We start from the raw sequence: 20,050 nt of genomic DNA, 5'->3' as shown, positions 1-20,050 counted from the left end.
ATCCACTAACTCATCCATTGAAGACCATCCCTCTAATCCCCTAACCTTCCCATCAAAGACCATCCCTCTAATCACCTAACTCTCCCACCAAAGACCATCCCTCTAATCCCCTAACTCTCCCATCAAAGACCATCCCTCTAATCCCCTGACTCTCCCAATGAAGTCCTTCCCTCTAATAACCTACATCTCCCATTGAAGACCATCACTCTAATCTCCTAACTCTCCCATCAAAGACCACCCCTCTAATCCCCTATCTCCCCCATCGAAGACAATCACTCTAATCCCCTAACCCTGCCATCTCAGATGATCCCTCTGAACCCCTAACACTCCCATGAAAGAACATCCCTCTAATCCCCCAACTCTCCCATCGAAGACCATCCCTCTAATCCACTAAACCTCCCATTGAAGACCGTCCCTCTAAACCCCTAACCCTCCCATCTAAGACCATCCCTCCAATCCCTTAACTCTCCCATCGAAGACCATCGCTCCACTCCCATAACCCTCCCATCAAAGACCATCCCTCTAATCCCCTAACTCACGCACTGAAGACACCCACTCTAATCCCTAACTCCCCCATTGAAGACCATACCTCTAATCCCCTAACTCTCCCATCAAAAACCAACCCTCTAATCCCCTAACTCTCCCATCGAAGACCATCCCTCTAATCCTCTAACCCTCCAATTGAAGACCATCCTTCTAATAGCCTAACTCTCCCAGCAAAGACCATCCCTCTGATCCACTAACTCTCCCATCGAAGACCAACCCTCTATGACACTAACTCTGCCGTCGAAGACGATCACTCTAATCCCCAAACTCTCCCATCAAAGGCCCTCCCTCTAATCCCAAAACTTGCCCATCTAAGACCATCACACTAATACCCTGACTCTCCCAGCGAAAACCATCGCTCTAATCCCCTAACTCCACAATCGAAGAGCCTCACTCTAATCCCCTCACTCTCCCATCGAAGACCATCCCTCTAATTCCCTAACTCTCCCATCAAATACTATCCCTAAAATCCCCTACCATCCCTTCAAAGACCGTCGCTCTAAATCCCCTAACTCTCCCATCAAAGACCTTCCCTCTAATCCCCTAACCCTCCCATCATATACCATTCTTCTAATCCCCTAACCCTCCCATCGAAGACCATCCTTCTATTACCCTAACTCTCCCATTGAAGTCCATCCCTCGAATCCCCTAACTCTCCCATTGATGATCATCCCTCTAATACCCTAATTCTCACAGCAAAGACCATCCCTCTGATCCATGAACTCGCCCTTTGAAGACCATCAGTCTCATCCCCTAACTCCACCATCGAAGACCATCCCTCTATTCCACTAACCCTCCCATCGAAGACCATCCCTCTAATCCCCTAACTGTCCCATCGAAGACCAGCCCTCTAATCCCCTAACCTTCTCATCAAAGACCATCCCTCTGATGACCTAACTCACCCACCAAAGACTATCCCTCTAATCCCCCAACTCTCCCAATGAAAACCCTCACTATAATCCACCAACTCTCCCACCGAAGACCGTCCCTCTAATCCACTAACTCTCCTATCGAAGAGCATCACTCTAATCCCCTAACCCTCCCATCGTATACCATTCTTCTAATCCCCTAACCCTCCCATCGAAGACCATCCTTCTATTACCCTAACTCTCCCATCAAAGACCACCCCTCTAATCTCCTAACTCTCTCATCGAAGACCATCCCTCTAATCCCCTAACTCTCCCATCAAAGACTACCCCTCTAATCCCCTAACTCTCCCATCAGAGACAATCCCTCTAATCCCCTAACTCCCCCATCCAAGACCATCAATCTAATCCCCTTACCCTCTCACCAAAGTCCTTCCCTCTAATCCCCTAACCCTCCCATTGAAGACGATCCTCCTAATCCTCTAACCATCACATTGAAGACCATCACTCTAATCCCCTCACCCTCCCATCTCAGATCATCCCTCTGAACCTCTAAAGCTCCCATGAAAGAACATCCCTCGAATCCCCCAACTCTCCCATCGAAGACCATCCCTCTTATCCCCTAACCCTCCCATCAAAGACCATCCCGCTAAACACCTAACCCTCACATCTAAAACCATCCCTCTAATCCCTTAACTCTCCCATTGAAGACCGTTGCTCGACTCCCCTAACCCTCCCATCAAAGACCATCCCTCTAATCCCCTAACTCACGCTTTGAAGACGATCCCTCTAATACCCTACCTCTCGCATTGAAGACCATACATCTAATCCTCTAACTCTCGCATCGATGACCATCCCTCTAATCCACGAACTCGCCCATCGAAGACCATCACACTCATCCCCTAACTCCGCCATTGAAGACCATCCCTCTAATCCCCTAACCCTCCCATCAAAGACCATCCCTCTAATTCCCTAACTCTCCCATCGAAGACCATCCCTCTAATCCCCTAACTCTCCCATTGAAGACCATCACTCTCATCCCCTAACTCCGCCATGGAAGACCATCCCTCTAATCCCCTAACACTCCCAGCAAAGACCATCCCTCTAATTCCCTAACTCTCCCATCGAAGACCATCCCTCTAGTCACAAACACTCCCACTGAAGACCATACCTCTAATCCCCTAACTCTGCCATCAAAGACCATCCCTCTATTCCCCTAACCATCCCATCAATGTCACTCCCTCTAATCCACTAACTATCCCATCGATGATCATCCCTCTAATCCACTAACTCATCCATTGAAGACCATCCCTCTAATCCCCTAACCTTCCCATCAAAGACCATCCCTCTAATCACCTAACTCTCCCACCAAAGACCATCCCTCTAATCCCCTAACACTCCCATCAAAAACGACCCCACTAATCCCCTAACTCTCCCATCAAAGACCACCCCTCTAATCCCCAAACTCTACCATCGAAGTCCATCCCTCTAATCCCCTAACTCTCCCATCGAAGACCATCCCTCTAATCCATTAACTCCCCCATCAAAGACCATCCCTCTTATCCCCTCACTCTCCCAATGAAGACCATCACTCTAATACCCTACCTCTCCCATCTGAAGACCATCCCTCTAATCCCCTAACTCTCCCACCGAAGACGATCCCTTTAATCCCCTAACTCTCCCATCGAAAACCCTCACTCTAATCCACCAACTCTCCCACCGAAGACCGTCCCTCTAATCCACTTACTCTCCTATCGAAGACCATCACTCTAATCCCCTAACCCTCCCATCGATGACCCTCCCTCTAATCCCCTAACTCTCCCATCGAAGACCATCGCTCTAGTCCCCTAACCTTCCCATCAAAGACCATTCCTCTAAAACTCGAACTCTCCCATCAAAGACCATCACTCTAATCCCCTAACCCTCCCATCAAAGCCCATTCCTCTAATCCCCTCACACTCCCAAAGAAGATCATTCCTCTAATCCCTAACACTCACATCAAAGACCATCCCTCTAAGGCCATATCCCACCCATCGAAGAGTTTCCCCCTAATCCACTACCTATCCCATCCAAGACAATCCCTCTAATGCCCTAACTCTCCCATCAAAGACCATCCCTCTAATCCCCTAACCTTCCCATCACAGACCAGCCCTCTAATCTCCTAACTCTGCCGAAGAAGACCATCGTTCTAATCCCCTAAATCGCCCATCGAAAACCATCACTCTAATCCAATAACTCTCCTATCGAAGACCGTCCCTCTAATCCACTAACTCTCCCATCGAAGACCATCACTATAATCCCCAAACTCTCCCATCGAAGACCATCCCTCTAATCACCAAACTCCCACATTAACGACCAGCCCTCTAATCCCCTCACTCTCCCAATGAAGACCATCCCTCTCATCCCCTAACCCTCCCATCAAAAACTACCCCTCTCATCCCCTAACTCTCCCATCGAAGACCACCCCTCTAATCCCCTAACTCTCGCATCGAAGACCATCCCTCTAATCCCCTCACTCTCCCATCGAAGACCATCCCTCTAATCCCCTAACCCTCCCATTGAAGACCCTCCCTCTAATCCCCTAACTCCCCCATTGAAGATCATCCCTCTAATCCCCTAACTCCCCCGTTGAAGATCATCCCTTTAATCCCCTAACTCTCCCATCGAAGCCCATCCCTCTAATCCCCTAACCTTCCCATCACAGACCATTCCTCTAATCTCCTAACTCTGCCAAAGAAGACCATTGTTCTAATCCGCTAAATCTCCCATCGAAAACCATCACTCTAATCCAATAATTCTCCCATCGAAGACCGTCCCTCTAATCCACTAACTCTCCCATCGAAGACCATCACTATAATCCCCAAACTCTCCCATCACGGACCATCCCTCTAATCCCCTAACCCTCCCATTGAAGTCCCTCCCTCTAATCCCCTAACTCCCGCATTGAAGATCATCCCTCTAATCCCCTAACTCTCCCATTGAAGATCATCCCTTTAATCCCCTAACTCTCCCATCGAAGACGATCCCTCTAATCCCCTAACCCACCCATCTCAGACCATCCCTCTAATCCCCTCACTCCCATAGAAGACCATTCTTCTAATACCCTAACTCTCCCATCGAAGACCATCTCTCTAATTCCCTCACACTCCCATTGAGTACAATCTCTCTAATCCCCTAACTCACCCATTGAAGACCCTACCTATAATCCCCTAACCCTCCCATCGAAGACCATCCCATCTAATCCCCTAACTCTCCATCGAAGACTGATAGGGGATTCGGATTTATCATTGGAACAGGACATTGTTAACTGTCCCTAATAAGCCCATGGCATGTTTGCAGTTGCAGTGTGAATGAACCTTTCATTATTTGTGTGTCTGGTTTAGCCTGCCTTCCTGTGCCTCACAAGATCGAGAAGAAGACCATCCTGTACACTCTATTTCCGATGGCGGGGATGGTTCTATTCTGCTTCCTTCAGGTTTACAGCTACAGGTTACGCAGAGTCATTGCATCTTTCTGTTTCCCAAGGGTAAGTGCCCGTTATCGCTGCCTCCCCTCCTGATCTAAGCCACTTTCTGCTCAAAGAACCTCTCACAGGACCACTGACAATAACATAAAGAGTGACACATCTATCTTCATTAGCTTGAGATCATGGAGAGCTGTGTTGCCCTGTGTCCTAACTCACACTGAGTCCCATCACACCACACCCACTCTGCTCACTGCTGCAAGCCCAGGACAGGTTTGTCTCCGCTTGGAATAAAGAATCAGCGGGAATGTCATGGGAGGGGTTCGGGATGGTGAAGGTCTCAGTCGGAGACCCACTACTGGTGCAGTGACAATCCCACCTTTACTCTCCTCGATCCACAGACGCTTACCACAACCTTCTACCCTCCTGAAGCCCCTCACCATCCTGACGTGGAAATATATCGGCCGTTCCTTCACTGTCGCTGGGTCCAAATCCTGGAACTCCCTCCCTAACAGCACGGTGGGTGTACCTACACCACAGGGACTGCAGCGGCTGAAGAAGGCAGCTCACCCACCACCTTCTCAAGGGGGCAATTAGGGATGGGCAATAAATGCTGGGCCCAGCCAGAGACACCCACATCTCATGAATGAATAAATAAAAAGCAGCGAGTGCTTGTGATCTGGAAGGCGCTGCCTGAAAGGGCGGTGGAAGCAGATTCAATAGGAACTTTCAAAAGGGGGAATCGGATAAATGCTTGAAGAGGAAGAGGTATCAGTGGGGTCTGTCACTGCGTGTGGGATCTGACGGGTTCTCTGCTCTGTTCTTGCAGCGTGAAAAGAAGCGGGTTCTGTACCTCTACAACGAGTATGTGCGAAAGCGCACTGCATACGCTGAGACCCGCCGCAAGAGAATCCTCATCCAGGCGCGAAAGAAACAGCTGTGGGTAAGCAGCTAGTTCACCCACTCATTCATAAACACTCCACCCCCTGGCCTCCCGAACCTCTCAATTAGATTCCATCCTGTAAGTCACTCCCGGGTATCTGTTATTCTATATATAAACCACTCGAAAGCCTCAATTAGATTCCAGTCTGTAACTCACTCCCGGGTAACTGTTATTCTATGTATAAACCCCCTGAACCCCTCGATTAGATTCCAGTCTGAAGCTCACTCCCAGGTATCTGTTATTCTATATATAAACTCCCTGAACCCCTCGATTAGATTCCAGCCTGTAACTCATTCCAGGGTATCTGTTATTCTATATATAAACTCCCTGAACCCCTCGATTAGATTCCAGCCTGTAACTCATTCCAGGGTATCTGTTATTCTATATATAAACTCCCTGAACCCCTCGATTAGATTCCAGTCTGTAACTCACTCCCGGGTATCTGTTATTCTATATATAAACTCCCCGAAACCCTCGATTAGATTCCAGTCTGTAACTCACTTCCTGGAATCTGTTGTTCTATTTATAAAACCCCTCAAACGCCTCGATTAGATTCCAGTCTGAAACTCACTCCCTGGTATCTGTTATTCTATATATAAACCACCAAACCCCTTGATTAGATTCCAGTCCTTAACTCACTCCCAAATACGTGTTTTTCTACATATAAACAACCGAAACCCCTCGATTAGATTCCAGTCTGTAACTCCATCCCGTGTATCTGTTATTCTATATAAAAACTTCCCGAACCCCTCGATTAGATTCCAGTCTGTAACTCCATCCCGTGTATCTGTTATTCTATATATAAACAACTCGAACCCCTTGTTTAGATTCCAGTCTGTAACTCACTCCCGGGTAACTGTTATTCTATGTATAAACCCCCTGAACCCCTCGATTAGATTCCAGTCTGAAGCTCACTCCCAGGTATCTGTTATTCTATATATAAACTCCCTGAACCCCTCGATTAGATTCCAGCCTGTAACTCATTTCAGGGTATCTGTTATTCTATATATAAACTCCCTGAACCCCTCGATTAGATTCCAGCCTGTAACTCATTCCAGGGTATCTGTTATTCTATATATAAACTCCCTGAACCCCTCGATTAGATTCCAGTCTGTAACTCACTCCCGGGTATCTGTTATTCTATATATAAACTCCCCGAAACCCTCGATTAGATTCCAGTCTGTAACTCACTTCCTGGAATCTGTTGTTCTATTTATAAAACCCCTCAAACGCCTCGATTAGATTCCAGTCTGAAACTCACTCCCTGGTATCTGTTATTCTATATATAAACCACCAAACCCCTTGATTAGATTCCAGTCCTTAACTCACTCCCAAATACGTGTTTTTCTACATATAAACAACCGAAACCCCTCGATTAGATTCCAGTCTGTAACTCCATCCCGTGTATCTGTTATTCTATATAAAAACTTCCCGAACCCCTCGATTAGATTCCAGTCTGTAACTCCATCCCGTGTATCTGTTATTCTATATATAAACAACTCGAACCCCTTGTTTAGATTCCAGTGTGCAACTCACTCCCGGGTATCTGTTATTCTTTATATAAACCACCGGAACCTCTCAATTAGATTCCAGTCTGTAACTCACCCCCGGGTATCTGTTATTCTATATATAAACCACCCGAATCCCTCGATTAGATTCCACTATGTAACTCACTCACGGGTATCTGTTATTCTATATATAAACCCCCCTGAACCCCTCGATTAGATTCCAGTCTGTAACTCACTCCCAGGTATCTGTTACTCTATATATAAACTCCCCGAACCCCTCGATTACATTCCAGTCTGCAACTCACTCCCAGGTATCTGTTATTCTATATATAAACTCCCTGAACCCCTCGATTAGATTCCAGCATGTAACTCACTGTAGGGTATCTGTTGTTCTATAAATAAAACCCTTCGAACGCCTCGATTAGATTCCAGTCTGTAACTCACTTCCGGTAATCTGTTATCCTGTATATAAACCAACCCGAACACCTCGTTTAGATTCCAGTCTGTAACTCACCCCTGAGTATCTGTTATTCTGTATATAAACCCCCCATCCCCTGAATCCCTCAAATTAGATTCCAGTCTGTAACTCACTCTGTGGTATCTGTTCTTCTATATATAAGCCACCCGAACCCCTTGATTAGTTTCCAGTGTTGAACTCACTCCCAAGTGGCTGTTTATCTATATATAAACCACCCGAAACTCTCTATTAGATTCCAGTCTGTAACTCAAACCTGTGTATCTATTATTCTATATATAAACCACCCGTACCCGTTGTTTAGATTCCAGTCTGTAACTCACTCCCGGGTATCTGTTATGCTATATATAAACCACCGAAACTCTTAATTAGATTCCAGTGTGTAAATCTCTCCCGGGTATCTGGTAATCTATATACAAACCACCCCGAACCCCTCGATTTGAGTCCAGTCTGTAACTCAATCCCGGGTATCTGTTATTCTATATATATTCCATCCCGAACCCCTCGATTAGATTCCAGTCTGTTACTCACTCCTGGGTATCTGTTACTCTATATATAAACCACCCAAACCCCTCGATTAGATTCCAGTCTGTAACTCACTCCTGGGTATCTGTTATTCTGTATATAAACCCCCCTGAACCCCTCGATTAGATTCCAGTCTGTTACTCACTCCCGGATATGTGTTATTCTATATATGAACAACCCAAAACCCTTGATTAGATTCCAGTCTGTAACTCACTCCCCGGTATCTGTTATTCTTTATATAAACACCCCCGACCCCCTTAATTAGATTCCAGTCTGTAACTCACTGTTGAGTATCTCTTATTCTATATAAAAACCACCCGAACCCCTCAATACGATTCCAGTCGGTAACTCACTGCGGGTATCTGTAATTCTATATATAAACCACCCGAACGCCTCGATTAGATTTCAGACTGTAACTCACTCCCGGGTATCTGTTATTCTATATATAAACCACCCCGAACCCCTCGATTAGATTCCAGTCTGTAACTCACTCCCGGGTATCTGTTATCCTGTATAGAAACCCACCCGAACTTCTCGATTGTATTCCAGCGTGTAACTCAATCCCGGGTATCAGTTATTCTATATATAAAACACACGAGCCCCTCGATTAGTTCCTGTCTGTAACTCACTCCCGGGTATCTGTTATTCTATAAATAAAACACGCGAACCCCTCGATTAGATTCCAGTTTGTAACTCATTCCCTGTAATCTGTTATTCTATATATAAACCACACGAACCCCTCGATTAGATTCCAGTCTGTAACTCATTCCCGGTTATCTGTTATTGTATATAGAAACTACCCAAACCCCCTGATTGGACTCCAGTGTGTAAGTCACTCCCGAGTATCTGTTGTTCTATATATAAACCACCCGAGCCCCTCGATTAGTTCCAGTCTGTAACTCACTCCCGGGTATCGGTTTTTCTATATATAAAACACACGAACCCCTCGATTAGATTCCAGTTTGTAACTCATTCCCTGTAATCTGTTATTCTATATATAAACCACCCAAACCCCTTGATTAGATTCCAGTCTGTAACTCATTCCCGGGTATCTGTTATTGTATATATAAACTACCCAAACCCCCTGATTGGATTCCAGTGTGTAAGTCACGCCCGAGTTTCAGTTATTCTATATATAAACCACACAACCCCCTCGATTAGATTCCAGTCTCTAACTCACTCCCGGGTATCTGTTATTCTATATATAAACCAACCGAACCCCTCAATTAGATTCCAGTCTGTAACTCACTCCTGGGCATCTGTTATTCTATATATAAACCACCCGAACCCCTCGATTAGATTCCAGTCCGTAACTCACTCCCGGGTATCTGTTATTCTATATATAAACCACACGAAACCCTCGATTAGATTTCAGACTGTAAATCACTCCCAGGTATCTGTTATTCTATATATAAACCACCCCGAACCCATCGATTAGATTCCAGACTGTTACTCAGTCCCGGGTATCTGTTATTCTATATGTAAACCAACCTAACCCCTCGATTAGATTCCAATCTGTAACTCACTCCCGGGTATCTGTTATCCTGTATATAAACCCACCCAAACTCATCGATTATATTCCAGTTTGTAACTCATTTCCTGTAATCTGTTATTCTATACATAAACCTTCCAAACCCCTCGATTAGATTCCAGGCTGTAACTCACTTCCGGGTATCTGTTATTCTATATATAAACCCCACCGAACCCTTCGATTAGATTCCAGTCTTTAACTCACTCCCAGGTAGCTGTTATTCTATATATAAAACCCCTCAAACGCCTCGATTAGATTCCAGTCTGTAACTCATTTCCGGTTATCAGTTATCCTGTATATAAACTAACCCAAACCCCTTCGATTAGATTCCAGTTTTAACTCACTCCTGGGTATCTGTTATTCTGTATATAAAACCACTATTCCGAAACCCTCGATTAGATTTCAGAATGTAAATCACTCCCAGATATCGTTTATTCTATATATAAACCACCCCGAACCCCTCGATTAGATTCCAGTCCGTAACTCACTCCCGGGTATCTGTTATCCTGTATATAAACCCACCCGGACTCATCGATTATATTCCAGTTTGTAACTCAATCCCGGGTATCTGTTATTCCATATATAAACCACCCGAGCCCCTCGATTAGTTCCAGACTGTAACTCACTCCCGGGTATCAGTTTTTCTATATATAAAACACACGAACCCCTCGATTAGATTCCAGTTTGTAACTCATTCCCTGTAATCTGTTATTCTATATATAAGCCACCCGAACCCCTCGATTAGATTCCAGTCTGTACCTCATTCCCGGGTATCTGTTATTGTATATATAAACCACCCAAACCCCTCGATTAGATTCCAGTCTATAACTCACTCCCGGGTATCTTTTATTCTATATAAAAACTCCCTGAACCACTCGATTAGATTCCAGTCTATAACTCATTCCCTGATATCTGTTATTCTATATTTAAACCAGCCGAACCCCTCGATTAGTTCCAGTCTGTATGTCACTCCCGAGTATCTGTTATTCTATATATCAAACCCCTCAAACGCCTCGATTAGATTCCTGGCTGTAACTCACTCCCGGGCATTTGTTATTCTATATATAAACCCCCCGAACCGCTCGATTAGATTCCAGTCTGTAACTCACTCCCGGGTATTTGTTATTCTATATATAAACCCACCCGAACCCCTCGATTAGATTCCAGTCTGTAACTCACTCCTGGGTATCTGTTATTCTATATATAAAACACAAGAACCCCTCGATTAGATTCCAGTCTCTAACCCACTCCCAGGTATCTGTTATTCTATATATAAAACCCCTCAAATGCCTCGATTAGATTCCAGTCCGTAACTCACTCCCGGGTATCTGTTATTCTACATATAAACCCCCCCGAAACCCTCGATTAGATTCCAGTCTGTAACTCACTCTGTGATATCTGTTTTTCTATATATAAACCACCCAAACCTCTCAATTAGATTCCAGTCTGAAACCCACTCCCAGGTATCTGTTATTCTATATATAAACCAACCGAACCCCTAGATTAAATTCCAGTCTATAAATCACTCCCAGTTATCTGTTATTCTATATATAAACCACCCCAAACCCATCGATTAGATTCCAGGCTGTTACTCAGTCCCGGGTATCTCTTATTCTATATATAAACCACCCAAATCCCTCGATTAGATTCCAGTCTGTAACTCACTCCCGGCTATCTGTTATCCTGTATATAAACCCACCCGAACTCATCGATTATATTCCAGTTTGTAACTCATTCCCTGTAATCTGTTATTCTACATATAAACCCTCCAAACCCCTCGATTAGATTCCAGTCTGTAACTCACTTCCGGGTATCTGTTATTCTATATATAAACCCCACCGAATTCTTCGATTAGATTCCAGTCTGTAACTCACACCCAGGTATCTGTTTTTCTATATATCAAACCCCTCAAACGCCTCGATTAGATTCCAGTGTGTAACTCACTCCCGGGTATCTGTTGTCCTGTATATAAACCCTCCCGAACGCCTCCATTATATTCAAGTTTATAACTCAATCCCGGGTATCTGTTATTCCATATATAAATCTCCCCAAACCCCAAGCCGCGCGATCAATTCCAGTCTGTAACTCACTCCCGTGTATCGGTTATTCTATATATAAAACACCCGAACCCCACGATTAGATTCCAGTTTGTAACTCATTCCCTGAAATCAGTTATTCTATTTATAAACCACCCGAACCCCTCGATTAGATTCCAGTCTGTATGTCACTCTCGATTATCTGTTATTCTACATATAAACCAACCGAACCCCTCCATTAGATTCCAGTCTATAACTCACTCCCGGGTATCTGTTATTCTATATCTAAACCAACCGAATCCCTCGATTAGATTCCAATCTGTAACTCACTCCCGGGCATTTGTTATTCTATATATAAACCACCCGAACCCCTCGATTAGATTCCAGTCTGTAACTCACACCCAGGTATCTGTTATTCTATATATAAACCTGCCCAAACCCCTCGATTAGATTCCAGTCTGTAACTCACTCCTGGGTATCTGTTATTCTATATATAAAACACAAGAACCCCTCGATTAGATTCCAGTCTGTAACTCACTACCGGTTATCAGTTATTCTATATATAAACCACCCCAAACTCCTCGATTAGATTCCAATCTGTAACTCACTCCCGGGTATTTGTTATTCTATATATAATCCACCCGAACCACTCGAATAGATTCCAGTCTGTAACTCACTTCCGGGTATCTGTTATTCTATATATGATCCCCCCCTGAACCCCTCGATTAGATTCCAGTCTGTAACTCACTCCCAGCTATCTGTTATTCTATATATAAACCCCCCCGAAACCCTGGATTAGATTCCAGTCCGTAACTCACCCCCGGGTATCTGTTATTCTACATATAAAACACAAGAACCCCTCGATTAGATTCAAGTCTGTAACTCACTCCCAGGTATCTGTTATTCTAAATATAAAATCCGTCCAACGCCTCGATTAGATTCCAGTCTGTAACTCACTCCCGGGTATCTGTTATTCTATATATAAACCAACCGAATCCCTCGATTAGATTCCAATCTGTAACTCACTCACGGGCATTTTTTATTCTATATATAAACCAACCGAACCCCTCAATTAGATTCCAGTCTGTAACTCACACCCAGGTATCTGTTATTCTATATATAAACCTGCCCAAACCCCTCGATTAGATTCCAGTCTGTAACTCACTCCTGGGTATCTGTTATTCTATATATAAAACACAAGAACCCCTCGATTAGATTCCAGTCTGTAACTCACTACCGGGTATCAGTTATTCTATATATAAACCACCCCAACCTCCTCGATTAGATTCCAATCTGTAACTCACTCCTGGGTATCGGTTATTCTATTTATAAACCACCCCAAACTCCTCGATTAGATTCCAATCTGTAACTCACTCCCGGGCATTTGTTATTCTATATATAATCCACCCGAACCACTCGAATAGATTCCAGTCTGTAACTCACTTCCGGGTATCTGTTATTCTATATATAAACCCCCCTGAACCCCTCAACTAGATTCCAGTCTGTAACTCACCCCCCGGTATCTGTTATTCTATATGTAAACCCCCCCGAACCCCTCGATCAGATTCCAGTCCGTAACTCACTCCCGCGTATCTGTTATTCTATATATAAAACACAAGAACCCCTCGAATAGATTCCAGTCTGTAACTCACTACCGGGTATCTGTTATTCTATATATAAACCACCCCAAACTCCTCGATTAGATTCCAATCTGTAACTCACTCCTGTGGATCGGTTATTCTATATATAACCCCCCCGAACCCCTCGATTAGATTCCAGTTTGTAACTCATTCCTTTTTATCTGTTATTCTATATATAAACCATCCAAACCGCTCGATTAGATTCCAGTCTGTAACTCATTCCCGGGTATCTGTTATTGTACATATCAACTACCCGAAACCCTTGATTGGATTCCAGTCTGTCAGTCACTCCCGAGTATCTGTTATTCTATATATAAACCACCCCAACCCCTCCATTAGATTCCAGTCTGTAACTCACTCCCGGGTATCTGTTATTCTATATATTAACTTCCCGAACCCTTCAATTAGATTCCAGTCTCTATCTTCCTCCCGGGTATCTGTTATTCTATAAATAAGCCCCCCTGAACCCCTCGATTAGATTCTAGTCTGTAACTCATTCCCAGGTATCTGTTATTCTATATATAAACCACCCCGAACCCCTCGATTAGATTCCAGTCTGTAACTCACTCCCGGGTATGTTATTCTATATATAAACCACCCCAAACTCCTCGATTAGATTCCAGTCTGTATCTCATTCCCAGGTATCTGTTATTCTATATATAAGCCTCCCCGAACCCCTTGATTAGATTCCAGTCTGTAACTCACTCCCGGGTATCTGTTATCCTGTATATAAACCCACCCGAACTCCTCGAGTATATTCCAGTGTGTAACACACTCCTGGGTATCTGTTATTTTATATATAAACCACCCGAGCCCCTCGAATAGCTCCAGTCTGTAACTTACTCCCGGGTATCGGTATTTCTATATACAAAACACCCAAACCTCTCGATTAGATTCCTGTTTGAAACTCATTCTTTGTAATCTGTTATTCTATATGTAAACCACCCAAACCCCTCGATTAGATTCCAGTCTGTAACTCATTCCCAGGTATCTGTTATTGTATATATAAACTACCCAAACCCCCTGATTGGATTCCAGTCTGTAAGTCACTCCTGAGTATCTGTTATTCTATATATAAACCAACCAAACCCCTCCATTAGATTCCAGTCTATAACTCACTCCCGGGTATCTGTTATTCTAGATATAAACCTCACGAACCCCTCGATTAGATTCCAGTCTGTAACTCACTCCCGGGCATTTGTTATTCTATATATAAACCACCCCGACCTCTCGATTAGATTCCAGTCTCTATTTCACTCCCGGGTAGCTGTTATTCTATATATAAACCTGCCCAAAGCCCTCGATTAGATTCCAGTCTGTAACTCCCTCCCGAGAAACTGTTATTCTATATATAGAACACAAGAACCCCTCGATTAGATTCCAATCTGTAACTCACTCCCGGGTGTTTGTTATTCTATATAGAAACGACCCGAACCCCTCGATTAGATTCCAGTCTGTAACTCACATCCAGGTATCTGTTATTCTATACATAAACCCACCCGAACCCCTCGATTACATTCCAGTCTGTTACGCACCCCCAAGTATCTGTTATTCTACATATAAAACCCCTCAAATGCCTCGATTAAATTCCACTCTGTAACTCACTCCCCGTTATCTGTTATCCTGTATATAAACCAACCCGAACCCTCGATTAGATTCCAGTCTGTAACTCACTCCCGGGTATCTCTTATTCTGTATATAAATCCCACCTCCCCCCCGAACCCCTCGATTAGATTCCAGTCTGTAACTCACTCCTGGGTATCTCTTATTCTATATATGAAACCGCTCAAAAGCCTCGATTAGATTCCAGTCTGTAACTCATTCCCGGGTTTCTGTTATTCTATATATAAACCACCCAAACCCCTCGATATGATTCCAGTCTTTAACTCACTCCCGGGTATCTGTTATCATATCTATAAAACACCCGAACCCCGCGATTAGATTCCAGTCTGTATCTCACTTCCGGGTATCTGTTATTCTATATATAAACTCCCCGAAACCCTCGATTACATTCCAGTCTGTAACTCACTCCCAAGTATCTGTTATTCTATATAAAAAACCCCTCAAATGCCTCGATTTGATTCCAGTCTGTAACTCACTCTGTGGTATCTGTTATTCTATATATAAACCACCCGATTCTCTCAATTAGATTTCAGTCTGTAACTCAATCCCGTGTATCTGTTATTCTATATATAAGCCACCCGAAACCCTTGTTTAGATTCCAGTGTGTAACTCACCCCCGTGTATCTGTTATTCTATATATAAACCACCCGAACCTGTTGGTTAGATTCCAGTCTGTAACTCACTCCCGGGTATGGTATTCTAGATATAAACCCCGAACCCCTCGATTAGCATTCTGTCTGTAACTCACTCCCGGGTATCTGTTATTCTATATATAAACCTCCCCGAACCCCTTGATTAGATTCCAGTCTGTAACCGACTCCCAGGTATCTGATATTCTATATATAAACCATCCGAACCTCTCGATTAAATTCCAGTCTGTAACTCACTCCTGGGTATCGGTAATTCTATGTATAAACACCCCGAACCCTTCGATTAGATTCCAGTCTGTAACTCACTCCCGGGTATCTGTTATTCTTGTATATAAACCACCCGAATCCCTCGATTAGATTCCAGTCTGTAACTCATTCCCGGGTATCTGTTATCCTGTATATAATCTCACCCGAACTCCTCGATTATATTCCAGTGTGTAACTCACTCCTGGGTATCTGTTATTCTATATATAAACCACTATATATAAAGCACCTGATCCCCTCGAATAGTTCCAGTCTGTAACTTACTCCCGGGTATCGGTTTTTCTATATATAAAACACCCGAATCTCTCGATTAGATTCCAGTTTGTTACTCATTCTTTGTAATCTGTTATTCTATATGTAAACCACCCAAACCCCTCGATTGGATTTCAGTCTGTAACTCATTCCCAGGTATCTGTTATTGTATATATAAAATACCCAAACCCCCTGATTTGATTCCAGTCTGTTAGTCACTCCCGAGTATCTGTTATTCTATATATAAACCACCCAAACCCGAACTTTAGATTCCAGTCTATAACTCACTCACGCGTATCTGTTATTCTGCATATAAACCACCTGAACCCCTCGATTAGATTCCAGTCTGTAACTCACTCCCGGTTATCTCTTATTCTATATATACACCACCCCGAACCCCTCGATTAGATTCCAGTCTGTTACTCACTCCCGGGTATCTGTTATTCTTGTATATAAACCACCCGAATCCCTCGATTAGATTCCAGTCTGTAACTCATTCCCGGGTATCTGTTATCCTGTATATAATCTCACCCGAACTCCTCGATTATATTCCAGTGTGTAACTCACTCCTGGGTATCTGTTATTCTATATATAAACCACTATATATAAAGCACCTGATCCCCTCGAATAGTTCCAGTCTGTAACTTACTCCCGGGTATCGGTTTTTCTATATATAAAACACCCGAATCTCTCGATTAGATTCCAGTTTGTTACTCATTCTTTGTAATCTGTTATTCTATATGTAAACCACCCAAACCCCTCGATTAGATTCCAGTCTGTAACTCATTCCCAGGTATCTGTTATTGTATATATAAACTACCCAAACCCCCGATTTGATTCCAGTCTGTTAGTCACTCCCGAGTACCTGTTATTCTATATATAAACCACCCAAACCCCAACTTTAGATTCCAGTCTATAACTCACTCACGCGTATCTGTTATTCTGCATATAAACCACCTGAACCCCTCGATTAGATTCCAGTCTGTAACTCACTCCCGGGCATTTGTTATTCTATATATAAGCCACCCGGACCCCTCAATTAGATTCCAGTCTCTATCTCACTCCCGGGTACCTGCTATTCTATATATAAACCTGCCCAAACCCCTCGATTAGATTCCAGTCTGTAACTCACTCCCGGGTATCTGATATTCTATATATAAACCCCTCCGAACCCCTCGATTAGATTCCAGTCTGTAACTCACTCCCGAGAATCTGTTATTCTATATATAAAACACAAGAACCCCTCGATTAGATTCCAGTCTGTAACTCACTCCCAGGTATCTGTTATTCAATATATAAACCACCCCAAACTCCTCGATTATATTTCAATCTGTAACTCACTCCCGGGTATTTGTTATTCTATATACAAACCACCCGAACCCCTCGATTAGATTCCAGTCTGTAACTGAGTTCCGGGTATCTGTTATTCTATATATAAACCCCTCCTCCGAACGCCTCGATTACATTCCAGTCTGTAACTCACTCCCAGGTATCTGTTATTCTATATATAAAACCCCTCAAATGCCTTGATTAAATTCCAGTCTGTAACTCACTTCCGGTTATTTGTTATCCTGTATATAAACCAACCCGAACCCTCGATTAGATTCCAGTCTGTAACTCACTCCTGGGTATCTGTTATTCTGTAAATAAACCCCTCCCCCCCACTCTGAACCCCTCGATTAGATTCCAGACTGTAACTCACTCTGTGGTATCTGTTATTCTATATATAAACCACCCGAACCCCTTGATTAGTTTCCAGTGTTGAACTTACTCCCAAGTATCTGTTTTTCTATATATAAAGAACCCGAACCTCTCAATTGGATTCCAGTCTGTAACTAACAGCCGGATATGTGTTATTCTATATATTAACCACACAAACCCCTTGATTAAAATTCCAGCCTGTAACTCACTCACGAGTATCTGTTATTCTATATATAAACCACCCCGAACCCCTCAATTAGAATCCAGTCTGTATCTCACACCTGGGTATCTCTTATTCTATATATAAACCACCCCGAACCCCTCGATTAGATTCCAGTCTGTAACTCACTCCCAGGTATCGTATTCTAGATATAAACCACCCCGAACCCATCGATTAGCGACCAGTCTGTAACTCACTCCCAGGTATCTGTTATTCTGTATATAAACCCCCCCGAATCCCTCAATTCGATTCCAGTCTGTAACTCATTCCCATGTATCTGTTATTCTATATATAAACCACCCCGAACCCCTCGATTTGATTCCATTCGGTAACTCATTCCCGGGTATCTGTTTTTCTCTATATAAGCACACTGAACCCTTCGATTAGTTTCGAGTCTGTTACTCAGTCCCGGGTATCTGTTATTCTATTTATAAACCACCCAAACCCCTCGATTAGATTCCAGTCTGTAACTCACTCCCGGGTATCTGTTATCCTGTATATAAACCCCCCGAACCCCTCTATTAGAATCCAGTCTGTAACTCAATCCCGAGTATCTGTTATTTTATATATAAACCACCCGAGCCCCTTGATTAGTTCCAGTCTGTAACTCACTCCCGGGTATCTGTTATTCTATATATAAAACACCCAAACCCCTCGATTAGATTCCAGTTTGTAACTCATTCCTTTTTATCTGTTATTCTATATATAAACCATCCAAACCGCTCGATTAGATTCAAGTCTGTAACTCATTCCCAGGTTTCTGTTATTGTATATATAAACTACCTGAACCCCTTGATTGGTTTCCAGTCTGTAAGTCAATCCCGGGTATCTGTTATTCTATATATAAACCACCCGAACCCCTCGATTTGATTCCAGTCTGTAACTCATTCCCGGGTATCTGTTATTCTTTATATAAACCACCTGAAGCCCTCGATTAGGATCTAGTCTCTATCTTCCTCCCAGGTATCTGTTATTCTATATATAAACCACCCTGAACCCCTCGATTAGATTCCAGTCTGTAACTCACTCCCGGATATGTGTTATTCTATATATAAACCATCCAAACCCCTCGATTAGGTTCCAGTCTGTAACTCACTCCCGGGTATCTGTTATTCTATATATAAACCACCCTGAACCCCTTGATTAGATTCCAGTCTGTAACTCACTCCCGGGTATCTGTTATTCTATACGTAAACCACCCAAACCCCTCGATTAGGTTCCAGTCTGTAACTCACTCCCGGGTATCTGTTATTCTATATATAAACCCACCCGAGCCCCTTGAGGTGCTATTTGCTGTATTTTATTGTGGGTGTAATTGTGGTGGGTCAGTCCAGGGCTGGGATTGTGGGTATTTCGGGTGGCTGGATGGTGGTATTTCTGGTAGGTTTTCATCTGGTTGTTTAACCGGGTCAGAGTGTGGGTATTTTATGGGGTAGGACCAAAGGCTTTTAAGTGGGTCAGAGTGAGTTAATTTAAAGGTGTTTCAGACAGGACGTGTTTAGCGAGGGGTGAACAGTGGGTGTTTAGGGTGGGATAGAGCGGGTGGGTGGTACTTTCTGGTGCAGGGAATAATTGGGATGGCTGGAGGGTTTCCCGGAGCATTTCCAGCTGGGCTGCGGGATGGGAATTCCCACCTGATTTCCTGACTGGAAGCTCTTTACTTAGGCCTTGGTGAGTATCTCTCCGAATCGCAGGGCAGGGCTGGGCCCTGATTCGCCAGCTAACAGGGTCAGAGGTCTGGGTGCCCGAACAGACACGTTCCCCTCAGCAGAGCCAGCCGTCTGCAGGACACCTCTCCATACAGCTC

Source organism: Carcharodon carcharias (genome assembly GCF_017639515.1).
Source record: "Carcharodon carcharias isolate sCarCar2 chromosome 36 unlocalized genomic scaffold, sCarCar2.pri SUPER_36_unloc_3, whole genome shotgun sequence".
NCBI classification, from domain to species: Eukaryota; Metazoa; Chordata; class Chondrichthyes; order Lamniformes; family Lamnidae; genus Carcharodon; species Carcharodon carcharias.
The sequence above is the reverse complement of the archived record's forward strand: the minus strand, read 5'-3'. Positions refer to the sequence as shown.